Source organism: Hibiscus syriacus, unplaced genomic scaffold, assembly GCF_006381635.1.
Source record: "Hibiscus syriacus cultivar Baekdansim isolate YM2019G1 unplaced genomic scaffold, ASM638163v2 tig00110384_pilon, whole genome shotgun sequence".
Classification (NCBI taxonomy): Eukaryota; Viridiplantae; Streptophyta; class Magnoliopsida; order Malvales; family Malvaceae; genus Hibiscus; species Hibiscus syriacus.
The window spans coordinates 2,880,659-2,903,303 of record NW_024062715.1 but is presented as its reverse complement, the minus strand read 5'-3'; the positions used below and the strand labels follow the sequence as shown (position 1 = coordinate 2,903,303).

General features: G+C 31.4%; 1 pseudogene; it reads right to left on the bottom strand.

The window, feature by feature from the left end:
- Positions 1 to 470: 470 nt before the first annotated feature.
- Positions 471 to 13,638, bottom strand: LOC120122173 (annotated as a pseudogene).
- Positions 13,639 to 22,645: the final 9,007 nt, after the last annotated feature.

The following is a 22,645-nucleotide window of genomic DNA, read 5'->3' as shown; positions in this document are numbered from 1 at the left end:
AAACAACAATGTTCAGCTGATGAACAACCTGTTTTATTTTGATGCTGCAGGCTTCTGATTTCACTCACCGATCCCTTTATTCATTGTTATATTAACTTCCAATCTTCTTATCCTTTGTGGCAAGTTTCCATGACAGATGAACAAATCTACTTGTTCTTGAGCCGGCTATCTCGTTTGTGGGAATCACACCTGTTATTCTCTTTAAATCTTCTTCTGATAATATCGACAAACGATTGCAGACTCAAACGTTTTGATGTCTAGAGATAACAACATCGAGAACGCAAAGACTGATAAGATCAGCATTATCAGATTCATTATTAAACTGCGATCGCAACGTGATGTAACTATACTTATTGATCTCAAATTTATACATACTTTTAGAAAAATCATATCTCCAGCAAAAAAGGGAATTATATTTATTATTACATACTTTTTTGCTGGCCTAATTAGTTCCTTTCCCAATACGGGGATCACGATAAAAAAATGGAAGACTTTCAACCTATTAATTTCTTGCTATAATTTAGACACCATTTGTTGTAGCTGACAATGTGGTGGTGGTGTTTGATCTGCAGATGTTTTTCCAGGTCATGCATTTTATCGGCAACAATCGCTTCACAGATGCCTTTTCCCTTCGGGGGTGCTCGGCATAGAATATCCAGAGAACTAAGCATAGCAAGACTCCGACCAAGATTAACCCCAGTCCTGCATTTACTATCTTAAGGTAATGCTCCAATGGATGAAAGTAATTCGAGGCAATGCTTTGAAACGTATCCCTAACGAAATCGCAATTTTGCAGGCAAAGTAAGAGTGGTTTGTAGTGCTCGAGAGCGTGACTCTCGTTAACCGCTGCAAGCAGCTGTGTGAATCTGTCGGGGTTATCCTTCCCGTGGTGGTGCATAGACCGGATGCTGATACCATGCAGGTGATGTTTTGCCAAACCTGAAAACATACAAAGTTGAATTTGATAGATCCTGGAAAAAAAATCCAAACCAAATTATTGAATTTGATAAACATACCAGAGAAGCATTTGCCATAGACACCTCATTGGACCGACACTGACGATTTCGGAGCTGAGAATCAAATGGAGAGCATAGAGGAGGCATTGAAGGTCCAGACTGATTGTAATAACGATCGTGGTCTGGGGAAGGATCCGAATTGGCAAAAGTGTAAATATATGCATTGACAACATCTACTATACAACTGATGACATGTTTGCTTTGACTGTGTATGGTTTGTTGTTCTCTGATCAGCACAAGGAAGTATGTTGCTAAGAGCATTCTCGGCATGTGGATGTTCCACCCATTCTTCCATAGCCAAACAAGCGTCCGAAATTGCACTGAACAACACAAAACAGTTCATACGTCCGTTAATGACATCAGTATGGGCATTTTCCCGTAGCCACCTCAATGTTGGGTTTGTTTTAAATAAATTTTCCAACAAAGAACAGCAGCCAAATAATCATAAATGGGGGGAAAAAAACAAATAAATAGAAATGGCACAGGATGAATCTGTTCAAACAAACTACAGCTGCAAAATGGCTACAATTTCAAATATTGTTTCAGCGAGCAACCTTGATTATCGAATGCAAAATGGTACTGGTACAGATTTTAGGTTCCTTAGAGCAGCAAGCATGTAGGGAAATTTAAAAAATTCTAAACCGAAAACACATCTTACTTGCTCATGATCACGAAAACACCACAAAGGATGTATGTAATAGCTACTAGGAACCATCCGCTAACTATGAATCTGCAAGAATTAGTTAGGTAGTGTCAAAGTGATGTAAACTTGTATAAGACGAGTTCACAGACCAATGGCCATTTAACTTCTCAACATGTTTCTAATTTTCCGTTTTTGTTTATATTCTAAATTTGATCAATGAGGTAAATAACTAATTTGAAAAATTCGAAAATGAGGGATTCCAAAAGTAGTAAAAAGTTCAAGAACCAATTTTTAATGAAATTAGTTACCTTCTTTAATGATCATTTCATGACATGAAGAGTGTACATGGAAAATGGATAACATTAGACCAGTCCTTAAAGAACTTACATGTGGATGGCATGTTGATGGCCTAGAATAGACAACACTGCAAAAAAAAAAAAAAAAAAACAGATGCACAAATTTTAGAGTTGAGAGATATGAAAATGCTCAAGAAACATAAAAGATACAAGTCGATGATACGTACAAAGACCCAGCAGAGCCAAAATTAGCATCACTGCCGCCATAGCGATCAGTGCTAATCGCCTGAAAACTAATCGCCTGAAATTAGTCCGAAATTAGCATACTAGCATTAATACATTGATATGCATTCTGATTCCAAATTAAGGAGGCAATATCAGATGGGTTAGGGGAACATACACAGCATTGAAGACTCTTCTTATTTTACCGGCGTTTTCATCGGTCTTATCTGTAAGTGTATCTGCTGCTGAATTCAGATCTTTGTTCAACTTGTCGATTCCGATAAGACATCAGAAGGAAGGAAAACGTCGGCCACACTGATGGTTTTTGCAGAGAAAGGTACTGTGTAATATTATTTAGGATTTGCACTGTGTAGTCTGACTAGTTTACCACATATTTCAATGTATGCAACACTTCACCATGGAACCCATCTTGCCCAACCGAAAGAAAATACACCCGATCCTGTTTGGGAAACGATTTCTACTTTAGATAAAAGAAAACTATAGAACCAGATCAAATATTATGTTTCAAGAAAGAACACGAGCATAGAAAAAGCATACATATACTTGAAGATACATAAATAAATCAAGATAAAATTTACGAAAGAGATTAATACAAAATATTAGACATCGAAGTTCGAAGTTTGAGTTATAACGCTGCAGCACTTGTGATTAATATGAGAAGTATAAGACAAATCGTTTGAGAATGATCCGTTCTTTTTCCCTCGGATGATTACTCTCCATCTGCACAATGATGTACCAAAAGAACCAAGCCAAAGAACGAGCCACAAGGCAGTGAAGACGAATCCAGCAGCACCTGTAAATCCAACAGACTGCAGACAAAAACATTCAAACCGCTGATCAGAAATATCCAATATACTTATTAGCAATGCAGGATTTGATCTATATAAATAAGGTATAAGCTGAAACGTCTTAGTGTAATAGTGTCTTCAGAATTCACATGCAACTGCAAGTGTACTGAAATCCTTGTTTGCACCGGAAACTTGTTTCTGATCATTGAAAACATCTGTTTCTCTGTTCTGGTTTTGTTTGAATATATCAACTTTCTTATCGACCACCACGACCAAATATCAACTGAGATAGATTCTAATCTAACTTCAGCATGAAGGTACAGATTTGTAAACTCAAGTCTGATATATATAAGGTCCGATAATACCAAGAATGTACAATAGATAAAGTAATTAGATACAACAGATCAATGAAAAGACTAACAAGAGAGCATGGCAGACCAAAGACTTTACCACCCAGTAATGCCGGTTGGTAATATTCCACCCACCGTGATAATGCTTGAAATGACGAATAACGTCCGGCCTACTCGTCCTTTGTGCTGCCGACACCTGCGTGCTCGGAGACTCGTCAGTCGTTGGCGCCGGTGCTTGTCGCAGTTCATATATCTCATTCTTCTATGGACCTAAATTAATACCTCCTGCATTCACAAAAAACATACACTAAAAACGAAACAATTTGAAAGAACTAATAGGAACAAACCCTTTCAGTAGTCTTAATTACAAAACAAACAAGATAGAAATAAAGATCGGATCTTTCAAAACGAGCAATGATCTCAACCCAGAACTTGAATTGTCTTATAATTCAGCAAAATTATGTACATTTCTTCCCCCCACCCTCCACCCAAAAAAAGGGAGCATAATCCCAGTACTCAAAATGCCATTTTCTGCCGCATTCTTCTCTTTTCTCAGCAACCAAACATAATATGAACACCACATCTACTAGAAATGGAACATTATAACCAAATATAAAAGCAATAAAAAATTAACCAAGAACGTCTCATTATGCTAGAAATCAAAACAGAAATCTAAAACACCAACCAGAAATACGGTTGACATGATCAGTGAGCGGTCCATTTTGAGCCAAAACTGGAACTAAGCTCAAACAACAAAATCCAATAATAAGCAAGAAAATCAAGTACCGAATCAAAATGGCGTTCTTCATTTGTAGCTTTTAGTGAAAAAGTTCACTGGAAACTCATCCACCCAAGCTTTAGAGAATCTAAAAGGCCAAATCTTGAGGACACCCCCAGGATTAGAAAAAAGTAGAACCAAAGTTCACAGTGACAGTGTAAAAAAGAAACAAGAAAAAACATATTAATGTCTAAGCCTCATGATTTGACTACAGTGAAGGCAAATAAAGCTTGAACAAGAGGGTGGGGGTGTATCGATTTGGAGGCAGATAGAGAGTGACAGTGACAGAGTCATGTGCGAGGAGGACTGAGAAGGCGGGTAGGATTACTAAATGAGAAATTACACAATAAGTGTCTGTTGGGAGTATTTATTATTTTTTTATCATAATGAAAAGAAAGTAGTGAAATAAAAGAAACGTTAATAAGTAAAAAAGAAAAGGAAATCTCAAATTTCTGTGTTTTATGCAATGGACGTATCAAAATCCTCTATAAATAATGAACTACTTTTAATAGAATAATCAATAAAAATGGCTGTTCCTTTTTCTCATATATATATGGGGTAAGGGGAGGTAAGATAGTAGGCTACCCTAAATACCAGGTTGAGGGCAGCTTTCGTAAGAGACCTCCGAATTATGAAATGCCCTCCGTGGGACTCGATCCCATGACCTCAAGATTAAAAACCTTGTACTCTACCAACTGAGCTGGATGGTCATTTCTAATAGAATAATCAATATAAACACCAAATCTGCATATGGGCTTCCTTCCATTTGCTGCCCCAATATATTTGTCCTCCTAAGTCTATTAGTCAATCTACTCTTTTAATGTTTGGGTTGAAAAAAAAACATTAAAATAAAAAAATTCAAGAGTGAACCCCTTAATTTAAATTGTATCACTAATATGATACATCCAAATACAACATTAAATACATTATTAAATATTAAAATTTACTTTCCTTATAAGTTTTACTTTTAATTCTAATACAATTATATTTAATGATTTATTTTTAAAAAAAATCATGATTAATATATAACTTTAATTTTCCTTTAAAATTAAACTAAAATCCACTAAAACTTCTCATATGACCAATTATAGCAGTGTCAGAAATCTACTGTTGGTGATCCTTTGCTTGCCAAAAAATCCATTATAAATGTTGTCTATTTATGAAGGACAAGGTGCAATTAGATCATGGATTCTTGTTTTAAATTTGGGTGTAGGTTTAGGGTTTCAATGTGTGTTTATATAAGATTCAATTCTCTGGAAACCAACAAAACTAAACCAGACAAAAGCCCCTCGGGACTTAAGGTTGCATATATTTTGTATTGTTTTTTGTGGTTACTGAATTATATGGTCATTGTTTACTTCTTTGTTTGTTTACTACGTAATACTTAGGGTATGTTTGTTTCACGCAAAATATTTTTCGAAAAATATTTTCCTCATTTTTAGTATTTGGTTGGAAAAAATGATTGGTCAACGTAAAACATTTTCCTCGTCACATAATTTTTTTGCATTTTTTAGAAAATGACTTACGATCTGACTTTTAGTAAGTCATTTTCTGAACTTTTCACTTGAAAGAATAAATACTCAAAATAATTTTATTTTATGAATTTAATATTAATATAATACTTTAATATCATTTCAATCAAAATATTAATTATTAAAATATTAAAACTATTTATTCATTTTATTCATTTCTTGATTCGTTTGTATGCAATTCGAATTTTATATACTCATGCATTTTATTATTATTTAACGTAGGTATTAATTTTTTATTAAGTTAATGTGATTACAAAATAGTATCTGTTTTAAATACTTTCAGCCATTTGACAATGATCGCTCAACCACCCTACTGTAATCGCTTGTGCTCAAATCCGTGACATCTGAGAATAACAACGATTCCTTTAACCACTGATTTATTTTTTTTCATGTATAGTTTATATTTTTCTCATTTGTGGTACCCATGACTTTTATTTTTGTATATTAGATTCATTTTTATTTAATATTTTTAGAATAACCTAATTTATTTTATTTTAAAATAACCAACTTTCAAAGGTAAGTGATTTTGATCTTTTCTTTAAATTTTGACTCAAACTTTTATTTTTTTTATTAAGATAACATATAACCGTGTTGCTACCGAAAGGACAATGTGAGGGTGCTCGTCTTTCCTCATACGTAATAGACTCTCGAATCATTCCAAGTGAATATCTAATAAGACGTAAATCTGGTAAGAGGTAAATTTAAGTATCCAACCTTACATAACCCAAAGGTTGATGACGCTCCAAAAAAATAAATTATTCACTTTAAGTCGAGTTTCAATCTCAGATCACCCGAAGAACCGTTGCGACAATTCAGAATTGTCAGACTAGATTGATATTCGAAGAATCAAAATCTTGATGGTAAACTTTACTTTCGCATATTTTTTTGAACTGTGGTATATGATGTTATAAATAAATTATTTTGAAATTGGTAATATTATAATTAATTCAATAAACTCTTAATATTGTATTATATTATATGATGATGAACAATATAACACCATATTAATATTTGGAGAATACTATTATAAAAAAATATTTGGAGAATACTTATACTCCTAGTAGATTATTTTCTAATAACATAATAATACTTGAAAAAATTATATTTGATTCTGTTTTTATATTGGCTAAATCTTTTAAATTGAATTTCAGATCGTTTTAGTGATTAATGTGACCTGCGAGATTTGATTTTAGTGTTTGGGCTAGGTCTTGGAGGTTAGAGATATCCATATTAAAGTATTAATACCTCATGTAAAGATATCAATGCATGTAACACCCTTAGATTGATACGGGTAACCCGATCCGATTTGAAGTATTACATTAGGGCCACTAGAGCGACCCACACTAAGAATCCAGTAAAAAATAAAATTTTAATAGATCAAATTAAAAATATAAAATAATTTCATAAATAAAAACATAAGTTCAAGAATTGTTCAGACGTTAAAAAAAAAATTCAATAATACATAATATCAAAATAGTTAAGACACTGATATAAAAATAAAATGTGACCAACATGTCCCCTAATTATATTTGTATTGTACTCTGCAAGTGACGTCGAAGGAACCCCCCATTACTGATGTCGATAACTGAACATGATCGATTCTTTTTAACCTAAAAACGGTAAGTAACATAATGAGCTTTGGGAAAGCTCAGTAATACAAAATCACCAAAAAAATGCTAAAGGCCAAGCATATATATGGTGAAGCATGAGACATTCTTAGTAATCCAGACATATAAAAGTTTTAGTGATGAGATGAGGTTTTATTGATTTATTCATGTAACAACCAGGAAACCTCTAATTCAGAGGAAGCATTTCGAGAGATGAATTCAGAATATTGAATTAGGGTGTCTAGTGTGTTCCCACAAAACCATAAATAAGTGTAGGCATAGTTAAAAACATTAGTAATTTATTTCAAGAAAATAAATTTTAAAATCACAGTAATACCATCTAACCGAACACTGTTATGCAGTTCCCCAGAATTGCATCTATAAGGACTGACCCTATGCCTATTATGTATATGAGCCAACATGAAGGGATACCTCAGGTCCATAAGGAATTATCAACTTGATTGGAGTTGAACCTGCAAAGACTCCATAAAAGATCTCTAATAATACCCCAATATAAATCAGATTAAATAGGAAACAATAATGTCAGAAATCGTGAGCTAGTAAAGTATCGTAAAAGTGATTGTGATGTTTATTTTAATCACATAACTACCCTCCACCCGTAAACCAAATTGCAGTCCCCATAATTGCATCCATAAGGTCTTATCTTATACCCATTGGGTATAAGAGCCAACCTAAGGCTTGGAGCCTAAGAGCCTACTCAAGGGTCAACTTAGGTCAATAAGGAATTATCAACTTAATCAGAGCTAAACCTACAGAACTCCATAATACCCCAGAGAGTATTCAATAAAACAATTTCAGATAGTAAACAATAGTGTGAGGATTACATAAATCAAACATATTTATATTTTTTGTAAATATTGATAATCCAGAGAGATGTATCGGGCAAACATAGTTTATAACAGTAAATCAAGAATAAAGATATCGATTAAATAAAATATTTATGAATCAAATAAGATAAACAATCATATTTCACAATATATAAAATAGTCATATAGCACACAAGTAACACATTAGAGGATCTAGATGTTTTTCAGAGACATTTAGTAGTTATCCAGAAAAGAAAACATGGAACTTTTGTAAATTGATCAGATTTCGAAAATGATATCCCTATAAAAGGGTTCAATTACTAACAATTCTAATCAAACATTTGAAAAATTAATCCTTCAGTACCATTTAGGATTTGGGGGCATCAAGAGGGTATTCAAGAACCTTTACATCAGTTTTTAAGATTCAGATATAATACGAGTGATTCCATCATTCATGCCATTAGGGGCATTTTTGGACATTTTGATTCCCAAAGAATTCTGAGTAAATTAACCTAATAAGAGTAAAATGATGATTTGTAGTATTTGGGATTTATAACGAATTATCAAGATTTCAGGTCAAATCGAACTAAGCGGATTTGAGCACTAGACTACTTGCCAATCATTCAGACCGAGATACTTCACAAATATTCACTTCTTAATACTGACTGCACTAGTTGAACCGATCACCTTCAGAATCATCATTGAACAGATCTTGAGGAGACAAACATGTATTATGGTGGTATTTATTTTATTTTTGTATTGCAACAGTATCAAGAATGACCGACGTGCTTGGGTCATGCTCCATAACCTTTAAGGGCAGTACATTATTTAGGTTTATCGGCATTTTTAGAATTTATCCAAGGCTATTCACTTATTTACAGGTCATGAGGGTATTTAGGTCATTTTAATACTCGAGGTTATTTTATCCATTTTAGAGCTTTAGAGTATTTTGATCGTTTCAATAAATTTAAATATACATAGTATTTCGATAAATTGATCTTCAAATATTTATTCAAAAATAAGAATATCCAAGTATGTTGCATCTCGAAGGTTAGAAATCGATTATCATGATTTTCTAATTAAATTAGAAGTTTAGAACGATGAGTATGTAGTTCTAGCAAGTCAAGAATGAATTCTTAAGTCAATTATACTATCATGGTTAATCCATGACATTTTTACATCTCAAGGATAATTTTGTAATTTTTTTTATCCAATGATTTCTAGCGTTAAAACTTTTAACGAAAATTATCAAAATTTAAGGATCATGAGGTTAATTACTTTATAAATTAATCACTAAATTTAGAATTATTTTTTTATCAATCTTCTAGTACCATACATGAGTCATCTGAGTCTTATTCGATTTACTAAAATTTTGCACTCAAATTGAGTTTTGAAATAATTAACTTTACGCATATGACTAATCATAATCAAACCCGAAACCTCCACGCTTCACCTCTTTCCACGATGACGACGGGAATGACCACACCAGCTGGGTTCTATTCATGATACATCGGGTAGCACAGAGACAGTGGCGGTGTGACATAAAGACGAGTAATTTGATCAAAATCAACCAAGTCAACGGGAAGAAGGATTGAACTCCGATGATCTTTCGAAGCAATCTTCAAGGCGAATGACGCCGTTGAAGAATTTGTAACGTAATGTGGCTTACTCTCAAGTCAACCACATGTCAACAGTGCACCACCTACTTCGAATATAGTCAGACCACATGTCAATCCTAATTAGAACTTTGGAAGGCTCAGGAAAACACGATACGAGACCATTCCGATTCCTGGTTGGATGGACAAAACACCGAGAATTCGTTAAATTCATTCACGAGGATGAGAGCACAGACGAGTACATACAACACTCGATCAAATCGATTATTGAATAGATGGAAATATAGAATAAAGACGTATGGACATCTCACCACCAGGGAAAAAAGACCTTGAATGCCACCTATAAAAGTTACCAACATTAATAAATAAACATGGAGCAATCGATGCGTGTATTGGAGCTGAACACATTCTACAAAAAGAACTAGAGTAGGTATTGGACTACGAGGAATTACTATGGCAATAAAAAAGCCAAAGTGAGAGAGTTATGCATGAAGATCATAATATAAAATCCTACCACAATCGCACTTTGGCAGGACAAAAATTGGACAAAATAACAGCAATGAAGCTCCAAGATGGGTCCTAATATACTGATGACTCAACCGTACAAGAGGAATGCATAAAATTTTATGCAAATCTATACACCGTAACTAGGAACCAGAATGCACCATCCTTGAGGAAATTAGCCTTCCTCAAACTTGGGAGTTCAGACATCACCCTGCTGGAGGCAAGAATCATGAATGATGAAATCAGACGAGCATTCTTTAATACGAATATTTTACTAATTTTATTAAAAAATAATAACAAAATCAATAACATATTTCCTTAATCGTATATTAAGAGAGCTGCAAGACTTTTGATCCGAACTCTCTAGACAGGTTTTGAGCTAATAGATACCCTTATATCGATGCTACTACTGTTCAACACAATTGTGACTTAGCACAGTTTGTTAAAGTTTGGTGGTTAACTTGAACGAGGTTGTCGCTTTCAGCCTTATCACACCCCAATCTCATCATTTCTCTCTCTCTTTATTATACTCTGCCTTTCCAAAGATGAAAGGATAAATTACAATCAGGGTCCCTGAACATATAGAGTTTTATCATTTTGACTCCCAACTCATACCTAATTTGAACATAGTCCTCAATTTTCTTTCAATCGACTATCTCACACACATATTCAATTTAATCCTTCAATTAATTTTGAGGTGTTACGATACCTATTATTTTTCATAATCTTTCTAGAACTTAGAATTTTAAGTAGAGATTAGTACTTTCACAATGTACTAATACATAATGAGCAAAAAAATATACGTACCGATATTCGGGTTGAATATTTTACAACATCAAACTTATAATAAGTACTAATACACGGGACAAGAATTTGTATATAATTTGTATGCGATCCCAATGGCGTTCTTTAAGTATAATATAAGTTAAGAGGCGATCCCAATGGCGTTCTTTAAGTATCAAGAATTTGTATGCGCGTATCGATACTCTTATCCATCTATAAGATGAATTATTTTGCATATAAATCCTCAACTATTGAGGTTAACTCGCGTTGAATGGTTCAACAGCGAACTAATATAACAGCACATCATATGTAGTTAGTTACCGTTAATAACTTTGCATGGTAGCATACTTATAAAAAAATTAAATAAGACACATTTTCTCCGTTATCCAATAGTCCAAATGTAATTTATCATGTTTATACAAAGTTATCAGACTGAATAGGAGTGTTACAACATTTAATCCTATTAAATTTATTTATGATAAATTATTTTAGTAATTAGGTAATAATCAAACTTTATGTTGGCTCTCCATAGGGGTGATGGGTCAAGATTTTAATTCATTACGCATGAGATACATAATGATGAATTTGGGCCTACAGTATTTATAGATTAAAAGAAAGTTTTAAACCCTTTATCAAAATCTAAATTGGTTGGACTTAAATTCTCATATATTTTTTATTAATAATATATTTTTGTTCTTTAAAATTTTATAAGTTCGACCTCTCAAAATTTTATAAGTTCATCTCTAACATAAAATCATATGTTTGTCCTTGATTAATATATAAGTAATGAGTTTAATCATTATATAGATTATTATATTAATTTTAAATAATTTATCATAGCATACAAAATAAGTAAAAATTTTGAAAAATAAATAAAAATGAATTCAAGTTCAAAATAAAGGCAATTTTTCATTATTTTTGTTTAAATTAAGTTGTGTAAATGAATAAAAATTATCAAAAAGTTCAATTTATTATTAATTCATATATTAAAATATTAAAAATAAATAGCACTTCTATTAAACCTAAAATAACAATAAAAATAAAAGTGCATGTACTCGTACATTCTCTCCGAATATTTGCAGCTGGCATAAACGAAATTTCATTTCATCTTGTCCGTTCAAAAACACAAACTCCTTTTTCTTTATCCCAAACAATGAATTGTCCAATCTTATCTGTTTCATAGGCTTAAAGAATCGATATCTAAGATTATCATTTTCTGTTTTATAATAAAAAAATCCATTTAAAATTAACAGAGATCGTTCTTCTCCTCCTACATGTCGCGTATTTTCATTGGAAGCAGATAAGAGCTGAGTTAAAATCATTCTATCACCAAACAACATAACATGACAAGACAAAAGAAAAATTTAGGATTTAGAGACCAGTAATTGAGAAAATTGATGATGCCTTGGCATATTCTTTAGCACCACTATTGCTTCTATGTGATAAGCTATCCTATAATGTCTTTAGTAGAAGATGCCAAACATGCACGAGCCACTGTTTATTCTTCAAACCAACCAAAAAAAAAAAAACATGCCTAAATACAAAACATTCCATTAACAATTAAAAACTGATGCATCAATGGTTCAAATATATCGACACCAAACCGGTTTTGCAAATTAATTGCTCAAATATTGATTTTTGTTTGTTTGTGTGGTTGTACACCACCCTACTAATGCGACTTCTCGAATTCAATTTCTTCTTACTGTTGATGTCACTTAATGAATTCATGATTTAATTAATTAAAGGTTTAATACAAAAATAATTACTTAAATTTTATCTCGAAAAACGTTTTAATAGTTAAATAGTTTTTCGTTAAAAATAGATGTCTAACGTTTTCTCCATTATCATTTAGGTTCTCGGACGTTAACTGCCGTTAAAAATTATCGTTAAGCGACATGTGTCACGTTGTGATATTTTTAATTTTAAAAAAAAATATTTTGTATTAAAAAATTAAAAAAACAGTACATCATCTTCTGGCCTCCCCCTTTCCCTCCCACTTTTCTCTCTTCTCCCTTTCCCCTGCCACGGCCAAAGGCCAACTGCCACACCGATCAACGGTAAAAGATCAACCATCATATCCAATCAAATGGCTGATTACCACAATCGATCTATGATATTTTTATGGATTCAAAAACTTAAAATGAAAATTTTCATTTAAACCATTTTGTGTGTTAGATTGGTTGCAAAAGTATGGGGCTTTTGGTCGTGGGTGGTTGGCCGGTTATATGTTGTTGGGTGTTTAGTAGATTGATGGCAAAAAGATTAAAATTAAAATTTTAAAAGTTTGGGTTTTTTTAAGATTTAAAAAATATTTTTTTTAAAATAAAAAATTATATATTTTAAATAAAATTTCTAAAATTACCAGAACGTAATATGTATTATTTAACAGTCGACACCTAAAATTTTAACAAATGTTTATATATATATATATATATATATATATATATATATATATATATATATTAAACATTTGTTTTTAATTAAAAATTTTTAAATACTAAAACTTTTTTTAAAACAAAATTTAGTCACTTATTCTGCATTAAACCTGAATTAAATGTAAAACATCGGTCATCGAAAAGTAAAAGTTACCTTCCGAATATATCCATTGTAGCCAGTACCTACTATCTCTAGGTCCGGCGGTGATTGATTTGCCATTTTGGATTATATATTGTATTGGTAACAATGGAAGTCACTGCCCATTAATCAGTGCTCTCTATATATACATGAGATTTCGGTCAACAAAACCAACCAAAACCCATCTTTTCTTAGCTTCATCGTCGACTAAAACAGTTCTTCAAAAAAAAAATTCTCTGCTTCTTTAGATTTAAATCAAATGGAAGCAATTCAAAAGAAGGGTTTCTTGAGAAGCAAGTTATCCAAGTCTCGCTCTCGATTCACCAGGCCAAGCTCGACTAGCGGCAGCGGCACCACCAGCAGCAAGGTGGTTTCCCGTTCGACACAATCATCGTCGGTCTATTCGTCGGTTCCGAGGGTGTTGACTTATTCTTACGCTAGCTCGAAGCAGCCGACTAGTTTCCATGAGCAGAAGAATGTAGCATATCCTCCATCATCAATGCAAAAGGTGTCGTATGCTTATGCAGTTGAGGCCTGGGGTCATGCCGATGAAAACGTGGATTTGAAGGCCTCCTGCTATATTTCAAACGTTCGAAATCGTTTCCAGCTTGAATAGAGTTTGGTTCCACTTTATAATATTATATATGTTAAAGCATAATTATGGTGGAGTTTAACTAGTTATTATAAAGATGGATTTTGTGATCCATTTGAATTTTGATTGACGCATTATGGAATTTACATCTATACAATTAAATCTTAATTAGTCATTGGATAAACTATAAAATTGATTATTTTCCTTTTATATTTGTACACTTTTATTTACTAAATCTAAAAAAAAACTTGAGTTCTAGTTTTTAAAATTATCAATCTATTAAATTTTGATCACTTAAATTATCACCTGTTATACTTTAATCACTGAACTGTTAACATATGTTAGTTTGATGTCATGTCACATTAGTTAAAAGATGTTACTTTTTAATATGTCCCTTGAACTTTAGATACCATATTATTTTGAGTATGAACTTTAGATGAAATATCATTTTGATCACTAAACTTTAGATAAAATATTAATTTGACCTCTTGAATTTAACTAAAATCTCCCATCATCGGTCGCAACTAACCATCGTTGTTGTTGATCATTGTTGGCCGCCATCACCAATATTATTATTTATTCATTTTAAAAAAGATGTTGTTTTCCATTGGAACGCTTGCTTAGAACATTGGGAGATGAAGATGAAAGAGTATTATCTTTGTAGTATGATATTTATCAGTGTTTTGAAAATCGGACTGGATCAGCCGGTTCATTCGGGAACTGCTGCCTAGTCTGGTTCAATCTACACCAGTTGAACCGTTACTAGTGAACTGGCCGGAACCGCCGAACAGTTCAAACCGGACCGGCTGAAAACTGGGAAAAACCGAAAAAAACCGCCAATTTTATTTTATTTTTTTAAAATTAAACCAAACGACGTCGTTTGTTAAACGAGCCAAGTCGAACTTGAGTATTGCTGAGCTCGACTCGAACTTGAAAACTTTAAAAGTAAGTTCAACTCGACTCAAACTCACGAGCTAAAAATTATCAAGTTCGACTCGAACTCGAAATATAATATTGAAACTTGAACTCGAAAAAGGCTTGAACTCAAAAAAAAATTTAGAAGCTCGATTGAAGCCTAAAATTCGAGCTTGATTGAAGTAAAAGAATAGTTCACTCAATGCTCACCAAAAGGCTCCATGATTTTGAATGTCAAAGTACCTCTATTATTTATAGAAGTTAGTTGGGATACTCTTCTATGTTTCTTAGCCATGTGAGATTATTTTGTTCTCATATTTTTACTCTTTAGACTTTTGGGATGCTCTTCTATCTTTCTTAGCCATGTGAGATTGTTTTTTAAAAAAAAATTAAACCAAACAATATAATCTTGTTATGATTTTTTTTAAACCCAAATTTATTTTTTAATTATAGTTATATAATTATATTTATTATTTAATATATTTTACCTTAAATATTATGTTGTAGTTAATTTGAATCATTTTGTTTCATTTGATTTTATGGTTTTTAACTTATATATGTTATGACTTGCTTTGAATATGACTTGTGATATAAAAAATTATTTTTTATTAAATATTTTTGGTATTTTTATTTAATTTTTTTAAATAATTATGACGTCGTCTGGTTCTTCCGACCGATCGGACCGATTCGACCGGTTGAACTAATAAACCGATAACATGACCGGTTCGCTAACCGGTCCGGTTCTGAAAACATGGTATTTATTGATTAGAACTCGTCAAGATTCACGCCCAACGGGAGGCTACCATCTCGAGGGTAACGAACATCAGAAAATCCACCTATACTGAACTTGATAAGGCAGAAAATGGTTTCAAGAAAGAAATTTGAAGAGGAGCAGGGGGAATTGTGTACAAAGGCAAACTCTCAGATAATGGGATTGCTTCTATCAAGCGAGTCATTGATGCTATGCTAATAATGGGGAATCTGAACTGAATTCCTAGCAGCAGTGAGCAACATTGGGAAGCTTAACCACATGAATTTGAAAGATTTCTGGGGTTCATGCGTGGAGGGAAAGCACAAGCTTTTTAATAAATGAAAATATAAAAATATAAAAGGAAAGAGATTTATTATATATACGTGCCTGTGGTACATCTTGTCATTTTTTAATTCCCCGAAGTTAAGCTTCATTATGACGTATAAATGACGTTTTCCATCGTCACTAAATTATGCTGTTGGTCCAATTAAAAAACAAAATAATCTCAGTCACCCCAAAAAGAAAAGGATTTTTTTATAAACATGTGGCTAAATTTAGGTTCTATTTTAGTCAGTCATGGATCATGGTTAATTTCCAGTATCAAAGTCATTCATTTTAATCACTCATGGATCATGGTCCAAGTCCCTATGAAAACACACAATTGTTTAAAGTGAGTATTTGATTGAGTGCGTTAAAAAAATTTGAGTTATTTGAATTAATGAATCATATTTTATAATTCGAATTTGATTTGATTTTTTTAATCGAGTTTCTATACAAAATTAATTGTAATTATTTACAGTATTATGATACATATTGATTTCAATTTATCAATTTTTTTAACCATATAATGTTTCAATACATATATATATGTTCATATTCTTTTCACATTATAATGTTACTTAATAAATCAAATATAATCTAAAATTATAAAAAAATATTTATAATATTATATTTCAAAGAAGATATTTTGAGGGTAAAGTATTAATGAGAGTATAAAAGAGTTAATAAATTGATGAGAAGAAAGAATATGCAAACAATTGTAGTTCAAAGATCAAAAATTGAATAAAATACAAAGTTAATGAACTAAATTGAAAAGAAGTAATTTTTTAGTAAAATAAATAAGAATTGAAATTACATGGGTGTTATATAGTGGTAGGGGAACATGTGGTTCAAATTAAGTCAAAAACAAACTTAAAATGAATGATGAATTGAAGAAATAAGAACATCACACAAAGTTCAAGGACTAAATTGAAAAATATATAATTTGTTATCAAAAATAGAAATTAGAAGTACATAGATATTCTATAATGGTTTAGGAGCATGTGGTTCAAATTTGGTAAAAATAACATAAAATGAAGGGAGAATTAAAGGGATAAGGAAATTAGGGACTAAATCGCAAATTATTGAAATAGACACCCAAATTTTGGATTTTTTGAGTGACTCGAAATTTTCAAATATAAACTCGACTTGAACTTAAAAACTGATTTGATAATTCGAGTTGACTCGAATAACTTGAAATTAAAAAAAATCAATTTTCGAGTCGAATCATGTTTTGCTCATCCTACACCTCAAATGCAACATTTGTTATAATGTTCTTTATTTCTTCAATTTGTCCTTCATTTTAAGTTCATTTTTGATCAAATTTGAATCAGATCCTCCTCTATCACTATATTAAATTTATGTAACTTTTAACTCTAATAGTTAAATGCGAATTACTTTTTTTTTCAATTTAGTTCTTTAACTTTACATTTTATTTAATATTATTTTTTGACTACAAATTGTTTTTGTAAAATCTTTCTTCTTATCAATTCTTTGATTCATTTATATTCCAATCAACACTTTACCCTCAAAATACATTCTTTGGAAAGTAATATTATAACTATTTTATAATTTTAGATTATATTTGATTTATTAAATAAAATTACAATATAAAAAAGAATATGAAGAAATATGTTGAACCATACTTTGATATACCAAAATTAATTAATATTTTAAAGAAATTTTAAGATTATATTTGATTCGGTCATTCGAATATAGAAATTCTCTTTAAGGCCAAAAACTCCATTTTTACTCCTTACTCTAGAGAACAATTGGGTCATATACTGAAAATAACTTTGAAACAATTTTACTAAGGGTTTCAGACTTTAATTGAGTCAAATTTTTTTATACCAAGCAATATCGATACTGTGAACAATATTCATATAGTTCATGTGGTGTTAATGCATTATCGATGCTAATAACTTTAAAACACACATAAATACCAATACTGTTCATAGCAGTACCAGTACTCCTTATGTTTTGCACAATTCAGTAAGCTATTTTGGTATTGATACTCTATCAGTATCGATACTAGTATCGATACTTCAAGTGGTAGTATTGATACGGCCCTTATGTTTTTAAGCATGTAAAATTCTAGTATATCATTTTGGTACTGATACTCCTTTGATCTGTATCAATACTCTTTTCCCCAATGGCTATATTTTGTATTTAATGCAAGTAGTATCGATACTCCAAGTATGAGTATCGATACTCGAGGCGTATGAACAACTTTTATTGCGAGAAACTTTATCCCAACGGATCTATTAACTCTCACAACTACTCAAACGACTAGAATTGAATGAAGAGGTATAAAAACAAGATTACAAGTCATATGTGAAGACAATAGATAAAAAATCAAAGCCTAAGCAATCAAATAGAGCCAAATTCAAGTCAACATTCTTAAATATTCATTTTTCTTTAAAAGAAATTTTTTACTCAATTTGTTTTTATTTATCAAGTGTTCTTATTTAGTCTGAATTTTGCAAATACACTCATTGTAAGGGATTTTTCAAATTTTTCTATTTGTAATTTCTTGTTAAGAAGGGTTGAACACTTGAGACTTTGGGGTATAAGTTTAAGTGTGTTGTTAGGTTACATTTTTTTCTAAAAGGTTTGAACAAATTAGTGAATTTGTTGAAATCCTTGGTGTGGAAGCTAAGGTAGTGGATGTCAACTTCATTGAGGAAGTTGAACTACTCTAAAATTGTTTGTCTATTTTTTTCATTTTCTTGCAAAAAACTTCCATCAAATTTCTAGTTGCCAATTCTTATTGGCCATTTCATTGGTTTGATTAACTTAACAATTAGCATCAGAGAAAGAATCATTGTAAGGTTTAACCACCTCTTGAGAAGATCCTAGAAGATTTCAATAAACATTCAAATCTTCAATGACATGTACTTCAAATTTTGATATTGTTAGTGACTCTCAACCCATCAACAATCCTCCATACTTTAATGGAGTCAACTATGGTTATTGGAAGAAAATGTGAAGCTCTTTATTCAAGCAAGTGATTTGAAAACATAGAGCATCATGATGAGAAGTCATGCTACGGTTATGCACATTATATTTTGTGCACTTTTCCCTGATGAATACGGAATAATGTCATCTTGTTTCAACGCCAAGGAAATTTAGGATAAGCTTGAAGTTACACATGAAAGAACAAATGAGGTAAGAGAAACTAATATTAGTTTGCTCAATCATAATTATGAGAACTTCAAGATAAGAATGGATGAAGATTACAAAACCATGACCGATAGATTTTTGGTTATAGTAAATGGGCTTAAAGGATTTGTAGATGTCATCCCAAATAAAAAGTTGGTTAGGAAGATGATCTATAGTCTTCCGAAATCTTGGCAATCCAAGAAAACCATCATATTAGATGCAAAGAATTTAAAGACTCTCACTCTAGATGAGCTCATTAGGTCTTTTCTTACTTATGAGATGATGGTGAAGGAAGAATAAGAGAAAGAAAGGAAATATGAAGAAAAAGAATATTGACATTGCACTCAAATCTACCAGAGATGAGAGTGGTTCAAATGAAGATTAAGTTATGGCAATGTTTTCTAATCTGTTCAAGAGATTTATGAGGTCCAATAGAGGAAAAAAAGGTTCAAAGAAAGGAAGGCTTCAAGAATGAATCTAAAGAGAAGGATCTCACTGTTTGTTATGAGTGCAGAAAGTTGGGGCATATCAAATTTGATTTCCCTCAATTAAATAAGAAACGATCCAACAAAAAGAAACAAAAGGCGAATATTGCTACATAGAGTGATGAAGAGTGCTCAGATTAATAGGAGCAAAAGGTATCAAATTTGTGTCTCATGGTCATAGATGATGATTATAAGGTAACATCTAATTCATATACATTAAATGAATATTATTTTGATGAATTTCAAGAGACTTACGATGAGTTGGCCTCAGAATTTGATATCGTACTTTCAAAACATAATAAAAATATCTCAAATTGAAGAATGAAAATTATCTCTTATCTAAGACCAACAATGAACTTGAAAGTAAGGTCAAAGAATGAAAGTTAAACTTGAGGAGTTTGAAAAGAAAAAATCAAGACTTACATAACCTACTTTCAAAAGTTTATGATGATCATAAAAAAACTTGATGATCTTAAGGATTCTTTTAACAAAGTTGGATCAAATTATTTTTAAAAGGGTCAAACTTCTAAATCCAACTGACCATACAAATATAGAGGTCACTAAATAACATCAAATGGAAAATTTGTTATAACCATATGAGTCCCCAAAGGACTCATTGCTATTAAAGATAAAGAAATACTAGAAAAGTGGATACCTAAGGGGACTAGATTATTGGTAACTAATGCATATGGACTTAAAAGAATATGGGTACCAAAAATAAAAAATTGAGGTGGATGAGCATTACTACAAGGCATAAAACGTAAACGCAAATTCAAGGTACCTTGATAGTGGATGCTCAAGATATATGATTGATTAAAAGAACCTTTTCAAAAAGATAAAGCCTAAAAATGGAGGAGTAGTAAGTTTTGGTGACAAGTCCAAAGACCACATAGAAGGAATTCGTTCAATTAGTGATAATTCTTTCATATTAATTGAAATTTTTTTATATGTCAATGGATTAAAGCATAATTTACTTAGTATTAGTTAATTGTGTGATAAAGGTTATAATGATATTTTTTAGTCTAATAGTTGCAAAATTATTGGTATGACTTCTAACATAACTATGCTTGTTTAAAATAGAGTAAGAAACATTTGCATGATGCATTTAGAAGAGATATTGTTTCCTAAAATGTATGCCTAATAGCTAAAGACGACAATGATTCATGATTATGACATAAAACAACTTGGACATGCTAGCATGAGCATATTAGATAAACTTGTGAGAATTGATTTAGTAAGAGGTTTACCAAAGCTAAAACTTGACTTAGACAAAATGTGTGATGCATGTGCTAAGGGTAACCATAAAAGAGTTTCCTTTAAATCCATTAATGATGTTTCCTCTAGAATAATGTTACAGTTGATTTGTATTGTTTTATTTGGGCCTATTAGGACTACTATCTTGGGTGGAAAATAATATGCTTTTGTTCTTGTTGATGATTACTATAGATACACATGACTTCTCTTTTTAAGTACTAAGGATGAAGCTTTAGATAAATTCATCATGTTTTAAAAATAAACCAAAATGAAAAAGGATACTCAATTTTGAGAGTTAGGAGAGACCATAGAATCGAATTTCAAAATCTTGATTTTGATGAGTTTTACAACTCTAGTGGTATAAACCATAATTTTTGAGCCCCTAGAACCCATCAACAAAATGAAATTGTTGAGAGGAAAAATAAACTTTAAAGGAAATGGTTAGAACAATGCTTTGTGAAAATAATTTGCCAAAATATCTTTGCGTAGAAGCCATAAACATTGCTTGTTATATTGTTAATAGAGTAATGATTATGCTTATTTTAAAGAAAACTTCATATGGATTTTTAAAAAATAAAAAGACAAACATTAGCTATTTTTCACCCTTTGGGTGTAAGTGTTTTGTTTTAAATAATGGAAAAGACAATCTTGAGAAATTGGGTGTAAAAAGTGATGAAGGAATATTTCTTTGATATTTCATGAATTATAAACCTTATCAAGTCTTTAATAAAATAACTCTAGTATTATAAGAGTTTATGCATGTTGTTTTTTATGATAACCCCCTTTCGAGGAAGGATTTTTGTGTTGATGATGATCTAGGTATCATAAACTCAAATGAAGTTAGTGAACCATCATTTAAAGAAGTAAAGAATTCGAAAGCTCAAGTTACTCTCAATAATCTGACTCTAGAGTAAAAGGATGTCTCCTACGCAAGGGAATACAACTATGTCAAAAGTGTTGAGATTTTGGGTGATCTATCCACATGTGTAACCACTAGATCATCTCTTAGAAGTACTTGTAACTTTGTAGCATTAAATGATGAATATTGGATAATTACTATGCAAAAAGAGTTAAATTAATTTGAGAGGAGTCAGGTATAGACATTAGTTGAAAGGCCTAGTGACAAATCTACGATAGGTGCTAAATGAGTATTTAGGAATAAATTAGATGAAGATGGTAATGTAGTGAAGAACAAGGATAGACTTGTTGCTCAAGGGTATACTCAAGAAGAGAGAAATATGTTTTTATGAAACTTATGATGTTGTAGTTAGGATGAAGAATGTTATAATGTTATTAGCTTTTGCATGTTTTAATAATTTTAAACTTTATCAAATGGATGTTAAAAGTACTTTTCTAAATTGTTTTATTAATGAAGAAGTACAAGCTGAAAAACCTATCAGTTTTGAAAATTTAGAATTTTCAAACCATGTTTTCAAACTTTCAAAACCTTTGTATGGTTTGAAACAAGCTTCTAGAGCTTGGTATGAAAGATTATCAAGTTTTTCTAAAGGGAAGGTAGATACTACACTTTTCATTAAAAGAAAAGACAATAACATTTTTGTAGTACAAATTTATGTTGATGATATTATATTTGGTGCTACTAATGATGCT